Below are 11,242 nucleotides of genomic sequence, written 5' to 3'. Positions count from 1 at the left end.
TCGGTCCAAATATATTTGCCTCGAATCACAAATGCCCCGATTGCCCTGTATGACTCTCCGATATCTGTTAGGATTAGGACTATACCAAGTTGGATGCAGTCCTAGAAGACATTATAGAGTCGAACAGGGCAATCGAGGCACTTACAATTCAACCCCTAAAACGAAAAAAAATACCATATCTGCATTATTACATATACATTTTGCGTATTAGGCTTATATTTTAAAAATGGATTATGGGTTTAAAATGGATATCTAGATTGGTACCAATAGGCAGGAGTTTTTAAATATTGATATTTATGGCGATATGTATTTATATGAGAGTGAAGCACTCAGTATGTATTTTTATCTATATAACACATGCTCATTGCTAATATTATAAATCACTTTTTTATGTACTATTTATTAATATATATATATATGTATGTATAAACAGGGTGGGCCATTTATATGGATACACCTAAATAATTTGGCAATGGTTGGTGATATTAACTTCCTGTTTGTGGCACATTAGTATATGGGAGGGGGGAAACTTTTCAAACTGGGTGTTGACCATGGTGGCCATTTTGAAGTCGGACATTTTGTATCCAACTTTAGTTTTTTCAATGGGAAGAGGGTCATGTGACACATCAAACTTATCGAGAATTTCACAAGAAAAACAATGGTGTGCTTGGTTTTAACGTTACTTTATTCTTTCATGAGTTATTTACAAGTTTCTGACCACTAATAAAATGTGTTCAAAGTGCTGCCCATTGTGTTGGATTGTCAATGCAACCCTCTTCTCCCACTCTTCACACACTGATAGCAACACCGCAGAAGAAATGCCTCCCGATCTGACCCCCTTAGACTTTTATCTTTGGGGTCATCTGAAGGCAATTGTCTATGCTGTGAAGATACGAGATGTGCAGCAACTGAAACTACGGATACTGGAAGCCTGTGCTAGCATTTCTTCTGCGGTGTTGGTATCAGTGTGTGAAGAGTGGGAGAAGAGGGTTGCATTGACAATCCAACACAATGGGCAACACTTTGAACACATTTTATAAGTGGTCAGAAACTTGTAAATAACTCATGAAAGAATAAAGTAACGTTAAAACCAAGCACACCATTGTTTTTCTTGTGAAATTCTCGATAAGTTTGATGTGTCACATGACCCTCTTCCCATTGAAAAAACTAAAGTTGGATACAAAATGGCCGACTTCAAAATGGCCGCCATGGTCAACACCCAGCTTGAAAAGTTTCCCCCCTCCCATATACTAATGTGCCACAAACAGGAAGTTAATATCACCAACCATTCCCATTTTATTTAGGTGTATGCATATAAATGGCCCACCCTGTATATATATATATATATATATATATATATATGCACATATGTTGGCACTGTTATCACTGGTGTTTTTCTCCTTTTAGTAACTTTTTTTTATTTTTATTTTATTTTTCTTTATTTATTAATTTTTTTTTGTGCACCCTTCATGCATTTGCCGGAATTACTGCTCTCCTTCCCCTTTTCACCGGCTGTAATTTACAGGCGTGAGAATAGGGGTATGTGGTTGTTGTGCCAGTGCGTGCGCGTTGCACCAATCTTGTGTGCGATGCGCAGGGCTTGGAACGCTATAACTATTATTTTGGTCCTGGCGCGGTGCGCATTACAGTGTCAGTCCTATTTGGCTGGCCTGGTTCGCAGGCGCAAGCCTCCGGGACGTGTATATATATTACATCACCCCGGCGCAGTCGTGGGGGCCATCTTGCCTTATCTTGGCGGTGGCCCCGGCGCATGCGCTGGGCGTGTGATCGGGCGCCAGCCGGCGTTAAATAATGGGGTACATCTAGATAGAGGTGGGGCGCATGTGCCGTTCTGGCGTGTACGGGCAGATACTGACCGGCATTAAACTTTGACGCGTGGCTGGATAAAGGGATATGCCTAACATCATAATGCAAAGCTGCACACAATGATTGCATGACACAGGAAGCATATATAACAAGGATAGATACCTCATACAAAAAAATACCCCTGGTGAAGCCACATTGTGGCGATACGCGTGCGGCTTCCCGTCCTCCTTTCCCTTCCTAGGAGTCTACGCAGCATATTTTCACATATTCTGGTATTTATTACCCGTCTGTTGGATTTGTTTATGGTTGGCTATACATGTTGAGGGGTTCTGGTGGACTGTGGGGGCTTTTGTTTGGTTACTTATCAGGGTGACTAACTCCCCCTTTAGAAGTCATTTTTAGCATGTGTTTGCCATTTGAAAATTTTAATTCTGAACATGTGGTACTTCTGTTGAAATAAAAGATTTTTGTGCTACTTTTCATGTTTTCATTATGTAGTTGCCATATACATACCCATTTCTTTGTTGGTTTTGCAGTTTGTGGTTCATAGGGTATGTGGCATTCTTATTTTTGCGGTGCCCGCCGGGGGTAGTTCTCTAGTTATAGGAGGTCATACTATACATATACATATACAACCTCCACCATATTTCTTGATAATGACACTCAAATTTGGCATGTAATTTGTACAATGCCCAAACATTACACTCTACATAAACAGGCTGCCAATATGATAGCCACCATTCGTAGAACAGGGTTGACCACACAGCTTTTCCTAATGCCCTGAAATGCAAATTCACCTAGTTTTGCAGTTTAAGAAAAGTAGGGATTGCATAACTACAGAGTTGCTGTTCAGTCCTCCAGATAAGTTGCATGAAATTTTCTAGGGGTTCTTCAACGGCCGCCATAGTGATAGTCACCCAGCTTTCCTAGAAACAGAGTTAAACAGATATTAACAATTTGACATAAGTGGTCGTGTCAGGAATTTATTTTTTATTTTACTTTAGCTGGAAAGTCTGTTTAACCAGTGTCTTATTATACACATACATGAATACAGAAGAGAGATATCGAAGTTACACGTTGGTATTAAACATACAGGCACAAAAGAATTATAGGGAAGCAATTTCTTTTCCATTTTGACTCCTGTAAGTTATTGGTAATTGATGTACTTCAGATGTATATCTTTTGGACTAAAGGCTGGACTATTCTCTTAGTAAATGAGCTCAGTATGTGTAAAGTCCACGCGTCGCTCTCCAGCCAGTAAACAGTATGCGCGGTATAATTACACAAGGGGTTACTGGGAAAACAAACGTATTGTCATGGGTTTGCCGTACATATAATGTCTTGTATTTATAAACTACATACACAGATTAGATACAAAGAAGGGGGATTAGATACTCTGCAGCATTTTCCCCTGTTGTGTGATCCGTACAGAAATATTTATAAATTGTCTTTGCGTGAGGACATTTGAATTCCCAATGAGATATTTCGCATAATCCGTTTTCGTGATTTTGCTGTAAAATTAAACATTATATCGTGAAGACATTCTCCAGAGTTACTTTGTTAAGTTTGAGTTACTTTGAAGTTGTGATTGAAAAAGTTTATAGTTGGCCATAGAAAGAGGCGTAAGCTCCTGGACCCCAACGCAAAATCTGTAGCAGGGTTCCTTAAATACCACGTGAAATGTCTGATAAGTGTCTACTTATGTGGCAAAGAACCCTTTGAGCCCCCTCAGGCCCAGGGCCCAGGTGCGAATGCTACCTCTGCACACCCCTATAGCTACACCCCTGGCCATAGACATGACAATAACTATTCATGATTTAATAGTAAGCGGTTATCTCATGACAGACAAAGAGAGAATATCGTGAGAATATGTCATCAATGTTGGGTCCAACAGTTCGTTCCAGAGGCCGCAAGGCCAGCCATTATATTCAATGGCCAGCCATGCAGCCTTGCAGACAAGCTGAGCCACTTTTCTACTTCCCTCTTGAGATCGACAGGCGTCACATTGGTCAGAATCCCCACCGATTAGCAATATGCCATCTATGTCTGCACATGTAAGTCATTGTGATCATGCGGGCACATTGAGCGCTGCATCGAAGAGGTTAGCGGTCAAGATCCGAGGTTCCAGAGGCCATTACAGTAGGAGCATGGCCATGATCTGGGACGAATTCGAACCCAGGCCCTGGAAAATAAGGGGCCCAAAAGGTCTTTATGCCCTAAATCAGAAGACCAGTACTATAAATTACTCCTCATTGTTGGGGGCTTCGTTTCAGATTTTGCATTCAGATTATGATCCTCTTTATCATACGCCCAGTATAGTTCTGAAAAATCTTTGGGTGACATGTGCAGGGTATGCCATAGCAAACCAAATTGGCAATGTCAGCGTTAATAGCGGCAAGCACAGGGTCAGCGGATCTTTGCTGTGGCCCGTGTTCTGTAATACGGCACGTGAAAGAGGGAGATACTGCCTGCAGCACCTGGACGCCTTTGAGTCTTAACAGGCGCAGTATCCGTAAGAAAAGTTATAGTAGAGCGAGAAATCAATTTGTTCTAGAAGTAAAGATTTAAAACCAGAGTTGGGTGGATGTGATTCCTGCGAATAGAAAGGGCCAGCAGAGAGCTGTGTTTCCCACCATTAACTGGAGACTGTGCGGCTTGTTTTCACTGAAGCAGCATGTAATCATCTGTTTGCAATCAGCATCTTGTGCATAAACTGTCGGATTGCAGTGCCCTCTTCGCCGTGCACTGGAATAACAATCCTCAGCGGTGGAAACCGGCAAATGGAATATTCACTAGACACAAACAGCTAATAGAAGCCTGTGCTCCCATCAAGTATTAAGAGTGAGTTTAAAGGGTAACGAAACGTTCAACAAACTTCTGTCATGTCATAGTGACGTCAGAAGTTTTGATTGGTGGGGGTCCGAGCACTGAGACCCCCTCCAATTGCTAAAACGAAGCGGCAGAAGTGTTCGTGTGAGCGATCAGCCGCTTCGTTTATGTTCGGCGTTTTCCGGGAATCAATGTAGCGGAGTACGGGCTCAATAGAAAGTCTATGAGCCCGTACTCCGATACATCGGCTTTCCGAAAAAAGCAGAACAGAAACGAAGCGGCTGAGCGCTCACACGAACACTTCTGCCGCTTCATTTTAGCGATTGGTGGTGGTCTCAGTTTGTTGAATGTTTAGTTACCCTTTAAGAAAATGATGAGGAGGAATACTTTGTTAATTGTAGTAACCAAAGAGATACATTGTATCGATTCCCAGTTTGGAATATTAAAGTATTGTTCTGATTGATGGTCATGATACACTGAAGGCCACTTTATTAGAGACACCCTAGTAGGGCATTGAACCTCGTTTGGCCTTCAGAACCGCAGCAATGCATCGTGGCATAGATCCCACTAGATGATACAATCGTTCTGCAGGAATATTGGCCCATGCGGACAGGTTCGCTTCTCGGAGTAAAGTGTTCTTCTGTCACAGGGTAAACAGCTGCCATGAAGGTATGAACTTGGTCGACCACAATGCTTAGGTAAGCCCTACTGTTCAAACGTTCATCCACAGGTATTAGAGGACCACGGGTGTGCCAAGAAAACAATCTCCACACCATTATTCCACCTCCACCAGCCTGAACTGTTCACACCTGACAGGAAGGGCTCATCGATTGATGCTGCTTGCACCAAATTCTTACCCTCCCATGAGCATGGTGCAACGAAAATATGGATTTATCTGACCAGCAATATTTTTCCACTGCTTAGTGATCCAATTTGTGCGCTCTTTTGCCCACTGGAGTCCAGCCTTTCTATTTACCTTAGACAGCTATGGCACTCAAACTGGTCGTCTGCTGTTATAACCCATTGGTGCTAATGAACCACAAATTGTGCGTTCTGACACGTTAGTTGGAGCATAAGCGTTGTATTCGGCTGAAATTTGCTTGACTGTGAACCGCATGTTTGTCAGGACTCTTCTTGACATTCTTCTTTTTCTCCGAGTACAGCATTCTTAGTATACTCTTAACACCGTTGCACAAGAAAACGAGAAAAGTCTTTGAAATACTGGCCCTGGCTAGTCCGATGACCATGTTTCGTTCTCAGTCACTGTGGATTTAGGGTATGTTCACACACAGAGTCAAAAACATCTGAAAATACGGAGCTGTTTTCAAGAGAAAACAGCTCCTGATTTTCAGAAGTTTTTTGTGACACTTGCTATTTCGCTGCCGTTTTTGGAGCTTTTTTCAATAGAGTCTATGGAAAACGGCTCCAAAAACGTCCCAAGAAGTGTCCTGCACTTCTTTTTCGCGGACGTTTTTTTATACGTAAAAAAACGCAGCGAAAGATGCTCCGTCGGAACAGAACGTCGTTTTCCCATTGAAATCAATGGGCAGATGTTTGGAGGCGTTTTGCTTCCAATTTTCCGGCCATTTTTCGAAAAAACGGCCGAAAATAGGCTGTGTGAACATACCCTTACACTGAAACAGAAAAATATCTCACTTGTTTTTATACTGCACTCCGACTCACATGTCTAATTTCCATACAGGGAAGCTCCAATTGTGAAAGGGCAGGTGCCTCTAATAAAGTGGCCATTACATTAGATTCAGCACCATTTCTAAGGGCATGGCCACACGTAGCGGAATTGCTCTGGAATTCCGCTGCGGACACTGCGCAGCGTTAATCCGCAGCGGACCCGTTTCTCCATTGCCTTCCACAGCTTTTTAGTAGGGTTCGTTTGCACGTTGCGGACAATTCCGCAGCGGAGCATAGGCTGCGGTGCAGAATTTGGTGTCCGCAGCATACAATGGTTGTTGCGGACGTGTGGCGGACTGTTTGCGGACTCATTGCGGAATTTCTCCATTGACTTCAATGGAGATTCTAAGTTCTGCAATGAAGTCCGCAGATGTAATGTAGATGTTATGTGTGCTGCGGAGCGTATTGGTTTTTTTAACTTGACATTTCTTCATTCTGGCTGGACCTTTGTATTTCTAGGTCTACAGCCAGACTGAGGAAGTCAATGGGGCTCCCGTAATTACGGGTGACTACGTGTGTGCACCCGTAATTATGGGAGCGTTGCTAGGCGACGTCAGTAAAAAGTCACTGTCCATGGTGCTGAAAGAGTTAAGCGATATGGCAGTAACTGTTTCTGCACCCTGGACAGTGACTACCGATCACAATATAGATCAACCTGTAAAAAAAATAGAAGTTCATACTTACCGAGAACTCCCTGCTTCTTCCTCCAGTCCGGCTTCCCAGGATGACGTTTCAGTCTAAGTGACGGCTGCAGCCAATCACAGGCTGCAGCGGTCACATGGACTGCCGCGTCATCCAGGGAGGTCGGGCTGGGTGCCGAAAGAGGGACGCGTCACCAAGACAACGGCCGGTAAGTATGAATTTCTTTTACTTTCACTAGGGAAAGGGCTGTCCCTTCTCTCTATCCTGCACTGATAGAGAGAAGGGAAGTACTTCACCTCAATACGCAACGGCCAGTCCGCATCAATTTACTGCACATTTTGGGCAGATCCGCAACAGAATCTGCAACGCAGATTCTGTGCGGCATTGATGCGGACAGTTGCGGAAGAAATACGCCACGTGTGGTCATGCCCTTAAATTTTGCCTCCCTAGTGTTAGGTCTCTGGTTCTTTACAGCTATACTTTCATACTCAGGGGTGGATAAAAGCAGGTTTTCCAAGATTTATCCCACCTCCATCCCTACCCGAACCTCAGGCCCTCAAGTTCAGCAAGAAATCGGTCAGATGGAAAATAATTATTATAATTTCCCCCCAGTAGTTTTACTTATCATACTCCCAAATTCCATCCAGCATGGAGCAGGGTTGTTCTGATTGGTTACAGTATTTGCTTGTCACACGGTAAAAACCTTTTCATGACATGTGCCATTACTTCACCAATGCACTAAATGGAGGCACTCATCATATACCAGATAATGTGATATTTTCCAGAGCTGTATTCAAAATTCTACTGGTTGTTATTGGAAACTGTCGACAAGCTTGCCGTCAGACACACCCCTAACAGCCAAGTTGAGCTCCCATAATGTAGCAGGACAGTTAGTTTCTCCTACATCAGATGACGGTACAGTGTTTGTTGTAATGACTTTCCTTCCCAAAATGTAAAACAAGCTCTGTGCAGACATTGAGCCAGCAAGAAACGCTGTTAGATTTCAGCTCTGAAGCCTGCAGAATTCTGAACACAAGCTGTAACTCAAAATCAGTACAAAAGAAATAATGTAATATTGTAATATTTCTATATGTAAACTAAAATGATGTCCACAGGCAAACATACACTGTAATTACTTCTGTAGCTTAACAACCCAGGGAGGCGCCGATACTTACGCAATCCATACATACGAATAAGGAATCAGTTGATTGATTAAGCCAATACGAACAAACAATCTATTCTATGCAATGAAATATTTGTAAAATGTCAGCGTCACAATAAACCGCGCTACTATATCTCATTTACACGAATCGTGTTAAAAATAACCTTTAGCTCGAAAATCTTCCAGCGAGCCGAATCTGAAATAATAAATAAACACGTATCACAAACATAAACAGATTAATGGCGGTCGAGGGCTCGCAGCTTATGGCAACTGTAAAATTATTGGCAAGCGCAATTAATTCCACCGTGGACCTCAGACCTCCGTGGCGCGGCATGTGTTAACGAGCTGCAGTGACATTTTATAGAATTACGCTGACAGACAAATGGAATCAAAGGACCTCGGCGTTCTATTTATTTATTAAATTGTCGAGTGCGCATATTAGCTAATAAAACTACTCGCTGATCACATCTTCTACATATTACATATTTAAACCAAATAAGGTCCCCTCTGCGTAAGCCGCCGTTCTGTCTTCCTGTTACATATTCAGACCGCTTTCCTCAAAGACATTAATTGAAGCTGTCATTTCTGTCACAGCAGGAGGTATATCCAACAATATATCTGCCCCCAGGGTAAATAAAATCAAATATTTGCTATGTTAAAGGCAGACGCTGCTTTCGTCTCCATTTCAATATGCTGTTCCATTTAGCAACATGTCTGACTGGCGGTGAGTGAAATCTCTTGATCACTGAACACTGAGGAAAATCTCCGGGAGAAGCGCTCGACTTAAAAAAAAAATGACTTCATATTTAGTATGAGCAGCATGGCCGAAGACAATAGTATGGACGGGTACTGCAGTTACCATCGCAAAATAATAATAATGGCCGCATTTATCATAACTGTCTAACAGTAAAACTGTCCTTGTTACCATAGCAACCAATCACAGCACAGCTTTCATTTTCCGGAGCAGCTTAAGAAATGAAAGCTGAGCACTGATTGGCTGCTGTGAGCAACAAGGACAGTTTAAGGCTGGATTCACACAAGCACATCACGTCCGTAATGGACGGAACGTATTTCGGCCGCAAGTCCCGGACAGAACACACTGCAGGGAGCCGGGCTCCTAGCATCATAGTTATATACGACGCTAGGAGTCCCTGCCTCATTGCAGGACAACTGTCCCGTACTGTAATCATGTTTTCAGTACGGGACAGTAGTTCCACGGCGAGGCAGGGACTCCTAGCGTCGTACATAACTATGATGCTAGGAGCCCGGCTCCCTGCAGTGTGTTCGGTCCGGGACTTGCGGCCGAAATACGTTCCGTCCATTACGGACCAAACATGCTCATGTGAACCCAGCCTTACAGTTTTGATAAATCTGCCCCAATGTGGGGAATTTTTTACCCTTTCTACCCCAGTTTTCCGGAGTAGAAAAGTCGCAAAAGGGCCCAATAATCACAATTTGCACCGCACTTTTGGCCTTTTTGCGATGCCTTCGCCACTTTTGTAGAAAGGGAGTGTGACTTCGCAATAGGGGGCCTGACAAATTTATTATAATTTAAGCCAGAAAAATGGCATGAATTTTAGTGGAAATGTACGTCAGCTCGTAGCTGGCATGAATTTCACTCTGTGGGGTGTCGCAAGGTAGAAGCACCTTTTGGGCCTGTACCTTGCCCCCTCCCTGATGAGGCTACCACCCCAACCACCCTGATGGCGAACAATTAAATTAAAAAAAGATTTAACGCTCACCTACCGTTCCATTTTTCCCCTCAGCATGAAGCGGCTCATGCAACGTACTGATGCTGGGCGGTCTCAGGACGTTGTATGCAACACAGGACTAATGACGTGACGTGCTGAGTCGCGTGTGGGAGCCATGCTCGAATGCTAAGGGGATCTGGTGGGCAGAAGAGGAGCCATGAGATATGTGTTTTATTTATTTTTATTGCTAAGTGGGGGGCATGGATGGCACATGGCCGTGGTTGTTGCGCCACAATTGTTGTGCACTGCCGGCTAAAAGGTGCAACACATTTATTAAGACGCGTCCCCCGTTTTAATAAATGTGTCGTATCGTACTCCAACTTTTCTTTCTATTAAGACTAGTGTATAAAATGCCACTCTTAATAAATTCCCCCCAAGGTGTCTATAGGGTGGGAATGTGCAACCCCTAGCTGCGCCTGCTGAATGGGGCACAATAGATGGCACCTGAGGCATGTATGGAGCTGTTATTTAGTGACTGTATGTTGGTACTATTTGAGCACTATATGGTGGTACTTACTTAGGCATGTGTGGCACTGCTACTTGGACAGTGCACAGTATATTTTTGCAGTGTATGTTGGAGGCGGCATTGTATAGCATTGTTATTTATGTCACTGTATGATACTGTTATTTGGGCACCATAATGTATGTCACTTGTAATTAGGCCCTGTATGGTATGGTTATTTGTACACTGTATCACATCACACCTTATGGTGGGTACCAGACAGGGCCCCATCTAACGTAAGGCCGGCCCAGTGTGTATAAGGACATTGAGAAAAAAAATTCTTGCAGAATTGTAATATATTTTTATATTTTATTATTTTGTAATATAAACGGGGAAGAGTGATTAGCTGCTCGGGGCAACTCCGTTTGGAAAATAAAAAGGGCAGAGGAATCCCCAGCTAGAGCGTTGCCTAGAGGCAACCCCTGACGTCACTGTCCATATATGGAGCGGAATCCCCTGCCAGAGTGTTGCCATATATGGACAGTGACTTCAGGGGCTCCTCCTGGAGCGGAATCCCCGATCAGAGAGTCGGCAACGCTCTGGCTTGGGCTTCCACTTCTAGAGAGAGCCCCAATGGCGCTATATACTGTGGGAGTAGCACTATTTACAGGGGGTTTTTGCTATCTTTAAGGGGTGTACGGAATTATCACATGGGCACTGTAAGACTACATGGGCACTATTTACAGGGGACACTGTGGCATTATCCAAATGGGCAATGTGTGTGGCATTATAAACATGGGCACTGTGGCACTATCTACGTGGGCACTGTCACTTTATATGTGGGCACTGGCACTAGGGGCAACTAAGGGGGCATTATACTGAATGGTGGCAGCTCAGCCA

The sequence above is a fragment of the Rhinoderma darwinii genome, chromosome 6, assembly GCF_050947455.1.
Source record: "Rhinoderma darwinii isolate aRhiDar2 chromosome 6, aRhiDar2.hap1, whole genome shotgun sequence".
In the NCBI taxonomy this organism is placed as follows: domain Eukaryota; kingdom Metazoa; phylum Chordata; class Amphibia; order Anura; family Rhinodermatidae; genus Rhinoderma; species Rhinoderma darwinii.
This window is presented reverse-complemented; position numbering follows the sequence as displayed.